We start from the raw sequence: 18,109 nt of genomic DNA, 5'->3' as shown, positions 1-18,109 counted from the left end.
CTTTGTGTTTTGATGACACAGCGAAGAGGGGACACGCTTTCCTTGTACTTAATATGAATTAACAAAGACTTTTAATTAAAGAAATACAGTAAACAAAACACAATCAAACTGATGACTTAATTGATTCAAACTCAGAGAAGTTAGTGTGTTTCCTTGCTGGGTTGGTTGGAAGCTTTGGAACTGCTGCCAAGATGTCATATCATGTTTAATATATCGCAGCAGGCGAGACTGTATGCAATCTATTAATAGGGCCACATCATTACATTATGATTTGCATCTGGAACGGATCCAACTGTGGACGCGCTCCCACTGAATTGAGCTGAAAGCAAAAAGCCAACGGGCTGATCTCATACACTACTGGTAGGTGACCTACCCGGGAGACGGGTGATTAGAAACAACAGACTTTTGCTAATCCATTAAATATTGTAAGAATAGAATTTAAATCTAAACTTGCCCTGCCTCCGTTTATGCATATGCAAAACTGTAAGCAAGCAAATAACTGATTTCATAGAACAATGTTGTCGAATAAAAACACACGGCGGAAGATTAGCGGGCGCAAAACACCCTAAACACACATGACACACACACACACACACACACACATACACACACGCATTGATTAATTGTATTCATCATCCATTGTAAGGCAGCCTGCCGCTAATTAGCTTAGGCATGGTTTTGCTTATTGTATTTATTTAATTGCACCAAGGTGTAATTTAGAATGAGAAAGGGGGCATTTCTTGCTGTGGTTTAAACACACAAAGGGCTGAAAGTGCTGCAGCTGATTGCTGTGACCAGGACTCTTTCTTTCTCAGCCAAATGTAAAACCACATCCCGTTTAGTGTTTAGTTCTTGCTTCATGGCATAAAGACTCTAATGGTAATCTAATAAGGTATATTATGTTTATAATTCTAAATGCTTGCTGAATTTATCTCACCAAAGTTGTATTTTTAAGGTTAGTCTCAGTGGTTTGGAGGGGAAAACATTTGGCAGGACTCTTTGGAGGCGCGCTTGGCACAGCGTCAGAAGATGGAACATTTTCACCGAAAATCGTTCCTTAAATGTCGTCTCTCCAGCTGAAGTTGACAGTTTAGTGGAATCAGGAGAGGACACTTTGAGGTGATCGGGCATCCAGCTGGGTTTGAGTGAAAAAAACACATTCCATATGTATTGAGTATTATAATGGGCAGCACCTCAAAGTCGCTCCTTTTCTCTGGCAGATTACTGACTTCAGACACTGGATCCCCGCTGAGTCTGCACTTTGCATGCGACCACGACCCGTGTGAGCTTATCGCTGGTTTGTTGACGCCTTACATGCACCAGATGAGGGCACATCATCGTTTCTATGCAACATCGAATCAGGAGCCGCTTTTTCCAGCCACGCTCACATCCTGCAGCAAGCAGGCAACAGATGGCGAGACTTTAGGCACTGTGGCCGATTTAGTCCAGTGGTGTTTGCTGGGAAGTAATTGTGTTTTAACCTGGAGAGAAACTGAATATTACAGCCATGCAGGCAAACAAATTACAGTCACCTCACTGGCCGACAAACGACTCTATTTGTTTCACGACCAGATGGAGTTTGAAGAAAACAAATTGGCCTTTGACGCTGCATGGCCTGGAAGCACTGATGTGTGCTGTTTGTGGGGGTGCGTGTGATGTCTGCTGGTCCCTCTCTCTCGTCTGTAGTCCTACCTGTCCCCAGCAGTTCACTGTCTGCTTCCTCATACATCAGCCGGTCTTCTTTGGCATTGTGGCAGATGTCTACATGCTCTGCCTGATCTAGGTCTTTATATCAGAAAAGGCAGCAGAGGGAGAAAAAAAAAAAACCTTCAAGTGGATTAGAGCCTCCGTATATTCACCTTGGCGTTGTACCACAGATTGTCTTTTGATGCCAAACGCCGCCCTGGGGGACATAAATACTATGAAACTTGTGTGGTTTCAAGATAAGTATTCATTCGCATCAGCACCAAGAAAAGATCTGCCATGGTGATTCTTCTGCAAATTAAGTGACTTTTTATATTTCACGCCCCTGATTTTTCAACACTTGCTGTTTACATAAAACATTCTTGAATGAAGTGTTCATTCACTGTCAATTCCCGCGCTGTGTGACAACTGTGTGCATCGGAAAGTCCCCTGCGATCTTTGTTTTGGCTAGTGTGAGGCTGCAAGTGATTACACAGAGTGCTTTCGGAAGTTAATGTTCATGGTCTGCACAACGGGATTCTAGGAGGGATGACAGAGGAAGTGCCTCGGGGCGAGCGTCTCGTCGCTGCCATCTCACTTTCAGTTCTTCCTACGACGTGTTTATCCCAACAGATGGCTCCAATGCTCAAACACAGGCGCTGTGAGGAGCTGCGTGGGATGATGCAACACAAAGATGTGCAGATCCCAAACCAACAAGTGGGAAGTGAGTTGAGTGATGGGTGTTGAAATAACTTGGTCAAAATGCTTTGTAATGCTGAAAGAAAATCCTGAACCATCTTATATTTTTTAGTATATTCCTTCTTTATTTCTTTTTTTACTGCTGCGAAATCCAGCTTGTGAAAAGTGATTAGACATGAAACAGCAAAAAAAACTGCAGGAAATCTGGAAATATTAGAACTCCCAGGAATGGCCCGTACGGTCTTCGGACATTCACTTAAGCAGCAAGTGTTGTTTGGGTAAAGGTGTCTGGAATATAATTTAATGACACCTTGGTCTCAGACTGCAGCTCATTCTATCTCGTGGCACCGAAAGTGTTTTCTTTGCATATCAAAGAAGAAGAGTTCAGCTTTGCCTTAAAGCCGCTGGAATGACACACAGCATGACGCCAGAATGTGACTTACAGAGAGCTTCAGCGGGATGAAATAGCTTGTGTGTGTGTGTGTGTGTCAGACAGAATAACTGCATTCAGAGTATCACAAAATGCCAGTTCATATTAGCAATTATTTGTTCTTAATGACAAGACGTTGAGCGCATTAACGTTTGAACATTATTGACTTGTTGTTTTGGTAAACATTGTTTGTGATAAAGATAGATTGATCAAACCTTTTGTTGCTAACGTAATATTTATGAACAAAAAACAATTTATTCCTCATCAAACGTAAGGTCAAATTTAAAAAAATGCAAAAGACTCAAAAATCTGAAATGATTTCCATAACTTGTTGGTCGTGGAATACTTCTAAGCCACACAGAAAATGGTTTTATCAAAGGGGGTAGTTTTTCTATGTGTGTGTGTGTGTGTGTGTCTGCGCGTCATGTGGGTGTGTGTGTGTTTGTTGAGTCGGTGGATGGTCACGGTGCGTGTGTGAGGTGAATGTCACACCCATCAAAGTGCACAGGTAATGATGCACTGTAGCTGGCGTTGCTACAAGGGGATAACCTGGCTGTCCATTTACCTGCCCCCCATACACACACACACACACACACACACACACACACACACACACACACACAGAGTCCCTGGGGCTGCCTTTCACACTAAGCCCACGTCCTTTTACAGTGCGCAGCGGACCGTGCTGGTGTGACTCTCCTCTGAGGCTCTACTGATGGAGGAAAATGCTGCAGAGAGAGAAGGGTAGCGGGTGGTGATGATGTTAAAGGTCATGGGTCACACGTGCACAAGCCTCGGCAGGATAGTAATTGCCCATTGGCATTTGTGTTTGGTCGGACGTACTTTTATTTAAAAGTTTGAAACCAGCATGCTAATTTTTTGTATTTTTGTGCATTTTACTTTTTAGCATTTAACAAAACATTAAACTATTGGATATGTTTAATTGGCCCATTTAAATACAGATGCATTGTTGTTTAAATATGAATTATGTTCAAAAGGCTGGAAACTGTTTTCATTCTTTTCTTGTTATCATGGCAAACTGTTAAGGTTGAAATAATGAGCTCTATTTTTAAGATTTTGAGAAAAATAAATCAGACATTAAATAAATTAGAGGATGTCATTATGTGAAAGTAAGTTTTGCCGCGTTCCTCCTGATCATGAAATGATTATATTGGGGTCTTATGTGAACCAGCTTGTTATGTTCGGTTTCCAAAATATTGTTTTCATGATCAGAAAATAAATCTTCTTCATTATGGCCACTCTGACCATTCATATTTAATAGAACATAATTCATTTTCTATTGCATCTACCCATTGGCATGCAAGCAGCCAGAGGATTTATCAAGGATGCACAAGCACCTCTAAGCATCTATACAGTATATTCTCATGCACAAATCCTGTATGTCATGTCAAAAAACATGCGTGTGTAATTGCCCAAATTTACTGAAAACTATCATCGAGCAGAGAAGTTGTCAGGCCAAAAAAATATTGATCTTTGCAAGAAGGAATGAGAAGCGAATGGACATTCACAGTGAAATACTTTGTATTCAGCTGACTGTAATTATTCTCAGACCTTCTCGCTGTGCGTGGCTATCACAGAAGGTCAGTGGCAGCCGCAATTATTATACCTCAGTCCTTTGTTCTCTTTACCATTTCAGATCATTATTGTTACTTCCTGTGGAGGAACTATTCACATCTCCATGGTTATCTGAACCACGGGGTTACATTACATTACGTGTTATGTTGCATGTGAGTAGAGACACAAAGAAAAAAACACACATGCAAAAACAAAGATTTAATGACCAGCAGGCACAGAGACGCGAAGTCAGGCGCTTTGAAAACATACATTCAGGTTAATGTTGTATGTATATAGAGACATTTAAAGATATAAACAGATTTGATTAAAACCTGAGACATTTTAGTTATATAGTTGGTGTGCAGCACGCAGACAGTGCCACAGTGTTTTCATCCTCAATCACAAGGTGTTTTATTAAGCCATGTTCTATCAGCCTCCTCATTCATACTTTACTAAATGAACCTGCGTGTTGGTTAACAGGGCTGAAAACATTCCCCATTTAGGTAAACAAGATTGTATTTTCTACTATCTCCCACATGACTGTGGCCCAAACCAAATTAAGACGCGCATTTGCATAAGCGAGATGGATGAGATAGGAGGAAAACACTTTTCACTCTGGAAAATAAGTGCACAGTTAGACGATGTGGGAATCTCAAATGAGATGTCGCAGCCTATTAGTATGGCCATGCTTCATCATTTTTTTCCTACAATGTTTTGCTGTAATAACGTTTTAGATGTTGGGCGCTCTTGATGAAATGTAAAAAGCTCTGACTAATAACATGGCAAAAAGTCTGATTGTAAAAAAATACACTCTCCCCTTCTAAAAAAGTGCATTTTGTTTCATAATTGATAGTTTGTGAACAAACCAGCAGCGCTGCGCAGCACTTGAGGTAATTGCACATATATGAATAAATTATTTAGTACGTTTTTTCACAAACAACCATAAAGTCCTGTAAAACAATATCACAGGATCCTGTTCATTGCCTCAGTGAAACACACTAGCAATCCTTCTGCCTCTCGTCTGTCCTCAGTGAACGGAGCAGCCAGACACACAGTGAGGTTTGTTTGTGTACTAAAAACAGCACCCCAATTTACTGCAATCAGACCCTGTGTATGGTCCGGGGCGCCCGGAGCGCTCTGTGTGTGCTCCCACCCTGCGGTGAAATTGCTGTCAACACATTTTCTCCTCCTTTCAGCGTTGGTAGGCCTCGCTCCGTCCACCATCCACTATCCACGCCTCCCCCATCGCGCTACACCCACAACCAGCCTCCACCACCTTTTGGCTGGCCAACCTGAAGTGAGAGAATGGGTGTTTTTTCTTTGTATTGTACGTTTTCTCGCTGTACCTCGTGGTCTTTTGGTGCCGTGTTCTGCTGCAGAAAAAAACAGAGAGTCCGGAAGCAAATTGTTTTTTGACAGCTGGCTTCACTTTGCAGGCGAATTAGACAGTAGTGACCTCAGGTAGTATACATTTGACATTTAAATCAAATCATTCCATATTTTGACTACAATGATGTTCAGTTTGTTCGAACCCTTTTCTTTAAGACACCGTAAATTTGCTGTTAACTTTAGATCAACAACCTGTACCGTCCAGTGTAAGAATGACTCATTGACTCAGACCATTAGTGAGATAATGCAAATAGTAGAAAGAAGAGAGAGAGAGAAGAGAGAGAGAGATGCTTTGCATAACTCCCCCCCCGGGAAAGTGCAGAAGTGGCATCATGAATAATGCATTAGCTTATAATTTATGGCCAAACTTTAAATAGCGCTGAAACACAGGAGACGACACTGCATGAAAATCCATCTCGTTATAATATTTGCCAGGCAACTGTGCTTTGAAACCTACAATCTAAATTAGAGTAATTAAACAATTTGCTGACAAAGATTAACAGAAGATTTTTGTGCATCTTGTTTTGACAACTCTTAATGGAAATATGTTTACTTCCTTTGGTTCTCATATAACGTCTCCTGTTTGCCTGCATGTGCACACATTCATTTGTCATATTTACAGACTGTAGAGGCTACATCACAAAATCAATAATGAGCAAACGTCCGGCAGTAAACTTCTATCCAGGTCAGGTGATAAAAAGAAGATAATGAATGATTCATTTAATTAAAAGTAACGAGGCATCGATGTAAAATCAATAGCAAGCCACACACTGCCGATCCACCGCCGTCAAACCAGCAGTTACTCAGCGCATTTCACTTGAGGTAACTGTTGGTGCGGGAGGCTGTGGAGCATGCAGAAACTGAAATGCCATGTGCAATGCATGAAAAAGACAGCAACAGGGAGCTGATTGCAGTCTGTGCAGCCTACCTTCGCCCATCCTCTGCTCCTCTCCTTCATGGTAATGAGGCGATGAATGGCAGCATGTCTGCAGGCAGGGGAAGCAGACGCGCCGTGCAGCTGTGCACTCCTACGCAGGAGACACACACATACACACGCGTGTGCGTGTTTCTCCCCATCCCTCAGGCTCCCACCTGAAGGCCTGGTGCTTAAATGACAGAGGGGCGGAGGTGGGTAGGATGGATCGGTGGAGACTGTGATGTCCCAGGGGTGGTGGCGGGAGGGAAAGGAGGAGGCGGTGGGACCTGGGAGGTAACGCGTTGTCGCCTTGGAATCTTTTGTCTGTTTCACTGCCTGTTCAGTATTCTGTCTGCCGTGCGTCCATGAGGCCGAACGCCATCGATTATTCTGAATGTACGTTTGCGTGGAGGAGCGTGGATCCCGTGCAGCAAACCTTGCATTCCGTTCCTTTAATGAGACGGGCGGGTCTTATTTACCTTACTCTCGGTCCAATTAAAATGAGGGAAGCTGTCAGAACTTCAGTTAAACCGACAGAGAAACTGAGAAGTGGAAGAATACAACCCTTTATACCTTTCTGTCGTGTGTCTCTCTCTTCTGGAGAGATTTAACCGGAAGCTTCCACTTCCAATGCTTGATTGCGACCCTGGGCGGAGAGCAGGGACATACCTTGTGCCACACAGCAGGAATGCCGTCGCTGTCCTTTTGTGTTGGTGTGGTTAGTGTTGGCGATGAAGGGATCAATGGGGAGCCAGCAGATGATTACTATCAGACCTTATCCTGCTGCAAAAAAAAGAAAAACATGGTGTGTATTGAAAAGCGGCCATACAGACACAAAGGGCAGAGAAGGCTCGGATGGAGAAACAACAGTGAGTTTGATCAATGGAAGGAAAAATACAGTTTGATGAGCCATCAGGCACCGTGGAAGTACAGCTCACAGCCATTTTACTGCGACTGACAACAGTCAAATAGAACTAATACAAGAATTAAGGACCACCGGTTATTTCTGTTGGTCTTGTTTTTTCAACGTACACTTACGTTTTAAATGTATTTAAGAGCTGCACTTTGCCAAAGTTAAAACTTTTTCAACCTTCCTGCAAATATATATTTTTATTCCGCGTGCATTCTCTCTGGCTTCCAAGCGCTCAGACATGTGCAGTGCATCCCGTCGGCTTAGTTTTGAATGGATAGCTTGTCTCACAAACGTCTTTCTCCCAACAGAGACAGACTCTCTCCCCCAATCTCCCCGCAGTTGATAGCTCTGCTTCCAGAACATTGTGCAGAGATCAAAAGTGTATCAATCAGCATTCTGGCATTGTCTCCTTGTCTTGCTCCTGCAGCGAGAGGGTGTCTGAGAGGTTGTACTTGTCTTGCCCTTTCTAATCCCCCGAGGATCTCAGTAGTCAGTGTGTTTCTGCAGGTTTGACGCAACAGCATCCTGATGGCATGCAAGTGCATGTCTACAGCGCAGTGCCTTTTGAGACAACAACAAACAAGCAGAGCTAAAACTTTTTTTGACGAATGAAAACTAGGCAGCAACAACATGGACCTGAAAAATGATCTTACAATTCTCCTAAACTCATCTCCAGGTTGAATATGGACCAACGCAGGTTTAAATGTGAAATACCTATTATTCTATTTTCGTTCTGACATACGAGCTCATTGTGGGATTCACAGATTCAAGAAAAAACCTTCCGTAAACCCTGCAGCAGAGATTGATGGGACGACAAGCATATGAAAGGGACAGATGAAAACATTACCAGTTTAACAATGAGTACATTGATAACAGCCCTGCACGACAAACCCGCCCATCAAGGAAAGCTTCTCTCTTCTCAGAAGTGCTCTTCTAGGCAAATATCGTATCAAAAGATCCACCCGGCACCATAAATCCAACATCTCAGGAGTCATCGTATTCAATGCGCTGCTCTTATTTCTGCCCCGCCGTCTCCCGGTGATGCATTAAACACACAGGATTCTCTGAGGGGAAACCTGTGATCTCAGAGAGGTATTTATTTTCTCATGCTGTGAAGCAGTTCATCTGAGATGCTTCAGAAAATTGCCCGTATTCCCTCTTAGAGAAAAATGTCTAAAAGACTGTATACAGCTTTGCTGCCTTTGAAACTGTTTTCCCCTGCGGGCTTTTTGGCAACTCTTAAATCCCTTAGTTACTTTCATTGTTTGTGTTGGTGTAAATATTTGATAAGCACGTTTCAATATTTATTCATCTTTTTTCTCTCCACGTAGATAACCGCCTCGCTAGCTCCCTTGTATCATACATTTTAATGCACTGAGTGATCACGTCCCACAAGAGGTGCGTGCGATCCTTTTCCACCCCTCCCTATGTAGTACAAGCATCTTTTTAATAAAACATAATTCTAATTTTATAATCTATTCCTCTGCCAAGAATCACCCCATTCCAATGAACATGGTGTTCAATAGGTTGCTATAAAAGCTGGTATGCATTGAAATGCAAATCACATAAATCTTGGTGTTGTTATCAAACCATCAAAAAATAAATCAATTTATTCAGAAAATGTTATTAAAAGATTACCAGGTAGACCATATTTATGTATTCCTTCTCAGTTTCTGAAATGTAATGAATTTGCCCTCTGATTAAGATTAATATTTATTTATATATAAATATATATATTAGCTGGACCTGCAGTTAACTGAGGCTAAGGCAGTTGCCTTGGGGCAAAGCCTGCGGGCTCAAACAAGGTAGATGCTTATTTGCATGTTTGCACATCCTTGAGGTACCTCTACTAAAGTCCCTCCTCTCCATCGAACCCAACGCTCTATTCTTCTGTCCGTCCTACCGTCACGGGGCGCTTATTGTTTTCTGTAAAACACACCCGGCTGCTGGTAAAAAATCCATCGTTCCCTGTTGTTGAAGCACAACACACAACTAGATCTTTAATATTTAACTTCCTGCTTTCAGACAAGGCTTGTTTGACCCAAATCTTTTGTACCTGCGCAAAAGCCGAGCAGTGTCTAACAGAGGTTTAAATTAAAATATAATCATGATGTAATGTGATAAATCATATGATAAATAATTAAACCTTTTAATACCACATCATTTAAGATGCACCTTCAAAACCCAAGTGGTCGGCAGCGAAAGACTAAAGGGAACAGTGTAAGTTTGAATAATGGAATTTAGACAAATTATGTATTGGGTCTTAATAGGAATAGAAATACCTGCCCTTTCTAAATGAGTGGTTGTCAACTTCACATAAGAACCCGTTTGATCACTGCGCTTATTAAATCTTTAAAAAGGGTGACAGGCTTATTGTTAAGAATTAATCCTTTTAATGCCTAAGCAATAATCATGCAGGAAACTTTTGACACAAATGGTTAGTGGAGAACGGAAAGGGTGATCAATCACCGTGTCTCACGGTGCGGCAGGCTCCTGTTTCTATGGCCATTAGTCCAAGAAGTCCTGTCTGACCTGCTGGATTCCAGGAAACCACCGTGTGAACAATTAAGCTGAACATTTCTTTATAATGCCAGAGAAGTTTCGACTCTCTCAGGGAAGGGCAGCAGCGTTACTCGTTGCCAGATAGCAAGAAAACGTATTTGTACACATATATGTATATATTGTTTTGTATACATGTATTTTAATTTATTTGATCTTGAAAAACGATGTTCTCTTGATATTAAAAATCTCTTTTCCTGAGCAAACTGCTTCCTTAAATACGTCACATTGACCATCGGAAACTGGCAGAAAAGAGAGAGCAGAGATTAAGATAAGACCAAATCTTCATTTAAGTCAAAATGAGATCAAATAAATAACATTTGTAAAGTTTTTCCCCATGAGTGAGAAAGGTTTCGATGTGGGATTGCTGAAAGGTTTTTATTTGGATAAAATGCCATCCATGTACAATAGAAAACGAATAGCTACCAATTATTACTATGTGTGAGTCTATAATTAACCAAAGTTCAAATAAATCAAACTGAGACCCAGTGGAAAAAAAGGACATTAATATTTCAATTTTTCTCTTATTAATTTAATCACATTTCATATGCTGATTTGCATTGGCCACGCTCCTCCACTCAGAGTTGACTCTAATCCCAATCTAATTACTAATTATACGGTTGGAGGTTGATTGGACCAATCCTCCCAGCCAAGGCCAATTTGACTCCCTCTGATGCCGAGCACCTTTCATGTGCGACGTCTCCCAGGTTCTGAGGACACAATGTGTGTGGGTGACTGTGTGTACATATGTGTTTTAATCATGGCGTTATTGAGAACCTTCAGTTACTATAACTCCTAATCAGTTATCTGAAATAAAATAGGTTTAATAAATGCTGGCCAGTTCCACAGTTAACAAAAATAATGATGAATTCAGAGTTTAATCATTATGGTATCATTTAAATAAAAATAATTTGCAGTTATTAGGGCAATCATAATGGTCTTCTAAAGGTTTTTTAGGTTAGAAGATCTTTACGAAATTACATTTTGCAGCCTAGAAACTTGTGACTCGGTCACAAAATAATGATTTTAAACAGTTTAATGCTTTTTTATTGCTAGGGTAAAAATGATAAAAACATTCCTGGCAGTTGTGGCTTTTCTTTGGCAGCACAAAACAAAAACTCTGGTGTGAGCACAGGGCCGACCTGCAGTAGTGTCTCCGTGGGGGACATTTGAGCGCCAACACAGTCAGCGTGGTTACATGGATTCGAATAACTGGCTTAGTCGGACTGAAATTGAATTATCCCTTTGATGTAAACACCTTTGTCCGACTATGTGCGGTCCGACTACAATCCGATCAACACCCCTGGATAACTCGATCCGATCCAGTTGATAGTTTGACTATTGCGGCATGTGACGGTGAATCGGATAAGGAACTGGACTTTGCGTCTTTGCGCATGCTTGAGATCCCGACGGCGTCTTCTCTCCGTTATCAAATCAGCCAATAGCGCCATTCGCATTCGCTGTGCTCCTATTAACATCATGCAAAGATAGTAGAGGGATGTAGCTTCACCTTGCTCTCCGTTCACCATCTTTCTCATAATGTTGTTGTTGGTTGTTGTTGGTAGTGGTGAAGCGGTCAAGCGGAAATGGCTGTATCACAACTAGTTCTATCGTATCGGATATGACGTGCTTTAGGCCAATGATTCGATTTATTCACTGCCATGTATATTGGAATAAAAGCACTTGCCCCGAAAGATAGCATAGTCCGACTAAGCAAAGATTCCAATTATACCATCATGTAAACACACTGATTGTCTTGATGTAGGAAGGCAGTGGATTATTCTTCATGAAAGTGTTCCTGATAGTGGGAGGACACGAGACGTAAAATGTCTTCTGCCTATCATTTATTGGGAGGTTGTTAACTTGATATAGGGATACCTGGAAAGAGTCGCTCCCTTATCTCTAAACTTCCATTCAAAACACTTTGTTTTAGTCCAAAAAACATTCTCAAAGTAAAGAAAAAAAGAGGAAAAATAGTTGAAAATAAGACCCTGAGGAGTCAGTTTGTTGACATAACATCTAAGTTGTATTCCATCGTTTGAGTATTTATGGCTCTACGTGCTTGTGTGGCTGAAACCACTTGTAGCGCATAGCAACGCGGGAAGTGTGTGTATGTGTGTGCGTGTGTATTTTGAAATGTCATCTCAATTAGTTGTTAAGGCCCCTTAGAAGCTCTGACAGAGCAGTAACAAATGGCTCCGCGCTGGGACTAAAATTCAATCCAGCAAACGGAGAGGAACGACCAGAATATTCTCTTTCCTCTTAACAAACTTGGCGCAGGGACAGACTGATGTGTACGGGCGTTCGCTGTGTGTGTGTGTGTGTGTGTGTGTGTGTGTCACTTTTAAACAGAGAGGAAAGCAGCTGTTGTTGCCGTAAAACGTCCATTACATTGTCATCTTCTTTTATCTCATCTGTTTTGTTTGGAGGCGCGGGGTCTCGCTCAACCCCCCCCCCTTCCCTTCAGTGGCTTACCTTGAAATCTTTTGTCATTGCCCACGCCCCCACAGGCAACATTTACACACTTTTTTATGGAAGCTGTAATACAAAGACTTCAAATCATCCTTATTCCCTCCCCAGGATGGACTAGATTCAAGGTGCCTGTAATGAGGGGGGGGGGGCTTTGCATGCAGACAATTAGGGCTTTGTGTAATTAAACTGTCCTTTAGCTTCCACAGTCATTACACCGGCCACATCTGAAGACAGAATGCGGACATTTGGCAAGTCACATTAAAATGTAATTGACTGGTGAATGTAGTAAACAAATAAATTATCTCTACAGCTGTGCAGCTCAACTCAAAGAATCAGCGAGAAAAAGACTGCTGCCTCGGCCTCGACTAGAGATGCATTAGTGTTCCATCTTGATGCTTGTTTTGGACTCAGCCGTTGACACTTTATTTTCCTCTACATTTCTGGTTAACGCTGCAACAATCGCTACTTCTTTTGAGCTTCTGTGAGAAAAGATCTGTCCGTTATACTCCGGTTGCAGCGTGGGTTAAATAATATAACTGCCTTGTGCAGTAAAACTTTTCTTAACTTCCTCCTTTGCAGCTGTGACTATAGTTGGGATGTCATAGTGGGGCCGCCAGAGGAAGCTGTCAGTCGTGGCTTCTGACAGCCGGCGTGATGGAGGTTTCCAACAGAGTCGTGGTCTTGTTATTGACTGCATCACACAATGGGCCTGATTTAAATGAACCAATCAACCCTTATCTAAATATCAACCCTGATTATTAAGTAGCGTCATATCAGTGGCACTGATTAAAGACGTATTGTTATTAATTATTCTAATAATCTTAGGTCACAGAGACATTTGAAAACAATCTGGTTTTAAGAGCGTGCAATTATTGCATGAAATTTAAATAAAGTTTTGTTAATTACCATTTTAGAACAAAAAAAGGAATAATACCCACAGCAAAAGTGTTTTTTATATATTTAAAGACATAGTTTGTATGTTTTGAACACTGGTTGTGTGGAGTATGATGCGTGGACGGATGTTGGCACCCGGGAGGCCAAGGAATGTGCTGCTTTGGACGAGGGCAGCAGACAAATGTCTTCTAGCCAACTGCAAGAAAAACTCCGAAATCAATATCACTGTTGTTGAACTTTATATCTAGAATATTTTCACACATATAACTGAACTGAAAATGAAACTTTTCTAACAGAGGGTTCACCTGACAGGACAAGCTCTCCAACCCTTTATGGTTCTAATTAGCACTTTTTTAGGGTTTGTCTGACCCTGATTTAAAATTAAAATAAGGAAAGAGTGTCCAGAGTTAGTGACCCCTGTTTTGACTTCTAAGGGACCATATCAATAGTCAGTATGAGTGAATAATAACACAGTCTAGCTCTTGAGAACTTGACACATTCACCCATTCGCCATTAGACGTCCCATGTTTGTAGCAGATGACAAAGCAGTGCTTTCTGCATATGAACCATTCTTAGTTTTGTTCCCCTCCCTCAGCACCATGCAAAACCGATCCGACATCTCCAAACGACGCGTTCAGCGTTCAGATTCCTCCTCGGGGGAAATATTGTTTCGAGCCATTACTCTTCATCAGGGGGACGTCGTGCAGCTATTGTCCTCCTTGGTCCGCGCGTGTCTTCAGCTGCGCCCCTGGAGACAACCGGCAGACGTGATGAACAAGCTGCCCAACTCCCCGTCGCGCAATGATCGAAACCCTTAAACGGCGCTTGCATAGAAATTTCATCATTACTTTGGGGCGTCAAATGCATCAGACGCCCGTTCGCTTGATGAGATGTTCATACGCTGAAGTGGTGCAGCTTACAAAGTGCTTATTATAAGGCAGAGTGTTCATGAATCACTTAGATAATGCCGGTACCTCTGTTGAATATGCCTGAGTTTCTAGTGCGACTGGCACGGCACCAATGATCCGTGCGCGTTCCCATCCATCTCCGCTGCTCGCTCCGTGCGTACGGAACGCTGCAGACTGTGGATTCATGCTGCTCCAATCCTTAGCAAAACTGTAAGGGGTTATGTCGGGAACCCTGCCAGTTACCTTGGCAGGGGGGGCGAATGATCTCTCCGACCCACCCCTACTAACCCCAGTGGTCGTTCCGCAACGGGAAAAGATCTGTCTCTGCTTATTATTATTGCGCGCGCCCTCCCACCCGCGGAACAGAAGATGAATCATACCTGTCAATTCTCATCCCCGGTGCAGGGAGAGCGTGTTTGTTTATATTGATCGGCGGCATATGCGGCACAGCTGCTGCCAGAGGTTTGTTGGCGCTTTCCCTCTGGCAGCAGTACAGTTGGCAGACGAGGCAGCAAAAGCAACGCGCTCGACTGATCGATACAAACAATGAAGCGGCAAATCAAGCGGACACAATAAAGTTTGTATTATTTGCGATGCAGAAAAGACAGTGTCTTAAGGGATCTAGTTATGTGTTTTCATAATCTGTCCTCTGTGTGTGTGTGTGTGTGTGTGTGTGTGTGTGTGTGTGTGTGTGTGTGTGTGTGTGTGTGTGTGTGTGTGTGTGTTTAACGAAATATGAAGATTGGATAAATAGTCAATGAAATGCTGTGAGGAAATGGGATCCATTGTACAGCCCCTGCAAAATCTCTATCACATTGGGCCTGTTTATATTCATTATTGTGTTAAATTAACATGCATTCGTCTCATACATGTGACTGCCACATTTGAACAAGTTAAGGGAGACCCTAGAGCCATCAAGTTGTGTATTTAACGATGAATGCAGGAACTCAGTGGTGCACAAATACCCATTGTTAATACTCTCTGCAAGGGATCAACACACCATAGAAATCCAGAATCAAGGGAATGTATGAAATTGTAAGTGCAAGTGTAGGAAGTGGGGGAAAATTACTCGAGATGCAGCATCTGGCAATGATTAGTGGCCATTAATTGGTGTTAACTGGTGCTACTAGTGTTTACAGAGTTGAAGGATAATTAGCCGGGGGTCAACTCAGGGCTGAAATTAACATGTCAGAACTCTGCAGCTGTCTCGTGACAACCAGGCGAGGTAATGGCGGGGTGTACCAAATTTAGTTGGCAGGGTAGCGTAGGTTTACGCATGTGTGGGTGTGTGCTACGTGGATTGTTGCGGGTATTTTACAGAGCGTGCGTCCGTGAGTGGGTGCTTATGTGTCGGTCCTGGTGTGGATCACCCACATGTGTCAAAGTGATAACAAAAAAAAAAATGAAGCGCCCCAAGAATAGCTCTCAGCGGAGGCCCGATTTGAATTGGCGAGGTAACCAGGGAAAAGGGAAATACTCTCACCCAGCCAGCCTGTCTGCAGTGCGTCCATCGGGGGGAACCAATAGCAGACATCCAGCTGCACCACCTGAATAAACAGTGGAAGTCGGTGTGGGCAGCCGCCACACACAGCTGGGAGACAGGCAGGCCCTGTGTTTGGGAGAAGGAAGTATATGCTGCTCTCTGGGTTGACCTCCCTTTCCTATCCAAAAGGGGAGTCTTTCTCGTTTAGCTAACGGTAAACGAGAGGGACGGGAATAACAAGGCAGCACATTCATCACAGCGCGCGTGGAGCCCTGGAGGACGAGCCGCCACTTAGCAGAAGCTAACTGGAATTTAGAAAACGAAGCCGCACGCCAACGCCATTGTTGAAGTTACCGAAGGTGAAGTTAATGGTAAAAAAGGCTATTTGACAATGCACATAATGACGTGTTTAATATTATACTAAAGGACTACGGCTAAAGGCTGATATTTTAACAAACGGGATACCCTATTTGTGTTGTTTCTTCACAAAGACATTTGCCCAAACCGATCAAGTAAACTAGGTGAAGTGTGCATTTTCTGTGTATATGTTTTTGTGTTTGCTGTTCAGTTTTTTTTTTTTTCTTCACATTCTTCTATCCCGTTCTTCTATTTTTACAACTGCTCAAGATCCCAACGGGACGTCTGACAGCCCCGAACCCTCCTCACACACTGGAGGATAACTCCCAACCGTCAGAGTGCTTCCATACAGGATAATGACTGGAGCGCAACGGGGCTAAATTTATTGTTTGATAACTTATCTCTCGAGGTCTCTGGGTCTTTTTTCTTCTTGCACGCGCACAAAATTCATTTCACCTGTGCTGATGCAGTTCCCCCGTCAGTGGGAGATAGAGAGGGGGAGAGAATTCACCGCGCACTGCAGGCATAAGCGGGAAAAACCTAGATAAGAATACTCAAAAGAAGGAAGAATTGTGTCTTCGGCAAACTGACGAACTGACTGAGGATGGAAATGAAAAGAGATCTTCTAGAATTCACTTTGCAAAATGTAGAGCAGAGTGTGTTTCTGTGTTTCCTGACACTATGTATTAGGGTCTGCGTCGAAGGACAGTGAATTGTAGAACATTTCAGTTTGATTATGAAGCATCACGTATCTATTACATCAGACTTTGAAATTCATGTCTGCTGCTGCAACCCACAGCTGTAAACAAATGAATGTTGCATGAAATGAAGCAGAATAAACTTTTATTAAATCATTAAAGTTGCTGGAGTTGCTCGAGGGGCTCTGCATACTTATTTACCCCCCCCCCCCCCCCTCCTCTCCCTCTCCACCGCCCATTTAAATCATAAAACTACAATTCACAAGCCATTCATTTCATGCACAGTGTGACTTAAATAAACCTCTCAGATCTCTGTGGTTATACAGTGTTCAGGGTCCTTGGGCCCTTTTGGTAAACCAAGTCTATTATGTACATTTGACAACCTGTTTATGTCATTATTACAGATTATGGTTTGAATCTGTTGGAATGCTTTGTTCTAATGCTGTTTATCACTACTAAACATTTAGTCATGTAAAGACAAGAAAATGCAGAACGACAGTCTTGCTGTTTACGGCTGGAACTCGGTTGGAAAATTAATCAGTCTCCCTGATGATGACTGAAAATTGCCGAAGATTATGTTGACACGTCTTCATTGCTGCGTGTAGGAGGAGGCGATGGCAGCCGAGCAGCCATTTAGCCCGCCAATTGCCCCAGGGGATTCTTCTCCTCCAGCATTCTTCTTAATGTCTCGCAATTAAAGGCCGTCTAACTGCCTGAGAGAAGGAGTGATGGAAAAAGAGAGAGAGAGAGAGAGAGAGAGAGAGAGAGGGGGGAATGGAGAGGGACTGAGTGTTGTTTAATGAGAGAGAGGCAAAATATTTGAGAAAAACACATAACGACAGAAGTAGATCTCAAAAACTACACGATCATGTAAGGAAACCTGCCAAGGCAGAACTGTGGTCGACGCTCTCTCTCTCTGGTCATTTATTAAAACAGCAGCCATTTGTACAGTTAGAACTTTCTGTAATCTACCAAGAGGTACTCGATCATTGGTGAAAACTTTCCCGCTGACGGGCCCTGAGGGAAACCCTCTCATCTCCTCTCAAGTCTTATCTATACACTACAGTGATGTGCACAGTCCGTGCGCTGCAACTGTTCATTAGGCAAATCCATCCTGCCTAGTTTTCATTTAC

At 42.6% G+C, this 18,109-nt stretch overlaps 1 long non-coding RNA gene across 1 annotated transcript; it reads left to right on the top strand.

Moving 5' to 3' along the window:
* The first annotated feature begins 15,899 nt into the window (after positions 1–15,899).
* LOC144383471 (uncharacterized) lies at positions 15,900–17,153 on the top strand. The gene is made up of 2 exons (XR_013450888.1): positions 15,900–16,292; positions 16,549–17,153. It is a non-coding gene; the product is annotated as an uncharacterized LOC144383471 (long non-coding RNA).
* The last annotated feature ends 956 nt before the right edge of the window (positions 17,154–18,109 follow it).

This window comes from Gasterosteus aculeatus, chromosome 10 (assembly GCF_964276395.1).
Source record: "Gasterosteus aculeatus chromosome 10, fGasAcu3.hap1.1, whole genome shotgun sequence".
NCBI lineage: Eukaryota > Metazoa > Chordata > Actinopteri > Perciformes > Gasterosteidae > Gasterosteus > Gasterosteus aculeatus.
The sequence above is the reverse complement of the archived record's forward strand: the minus strand, read 5'-3'. Positions and strand labels throughout refer to the sequence as shown.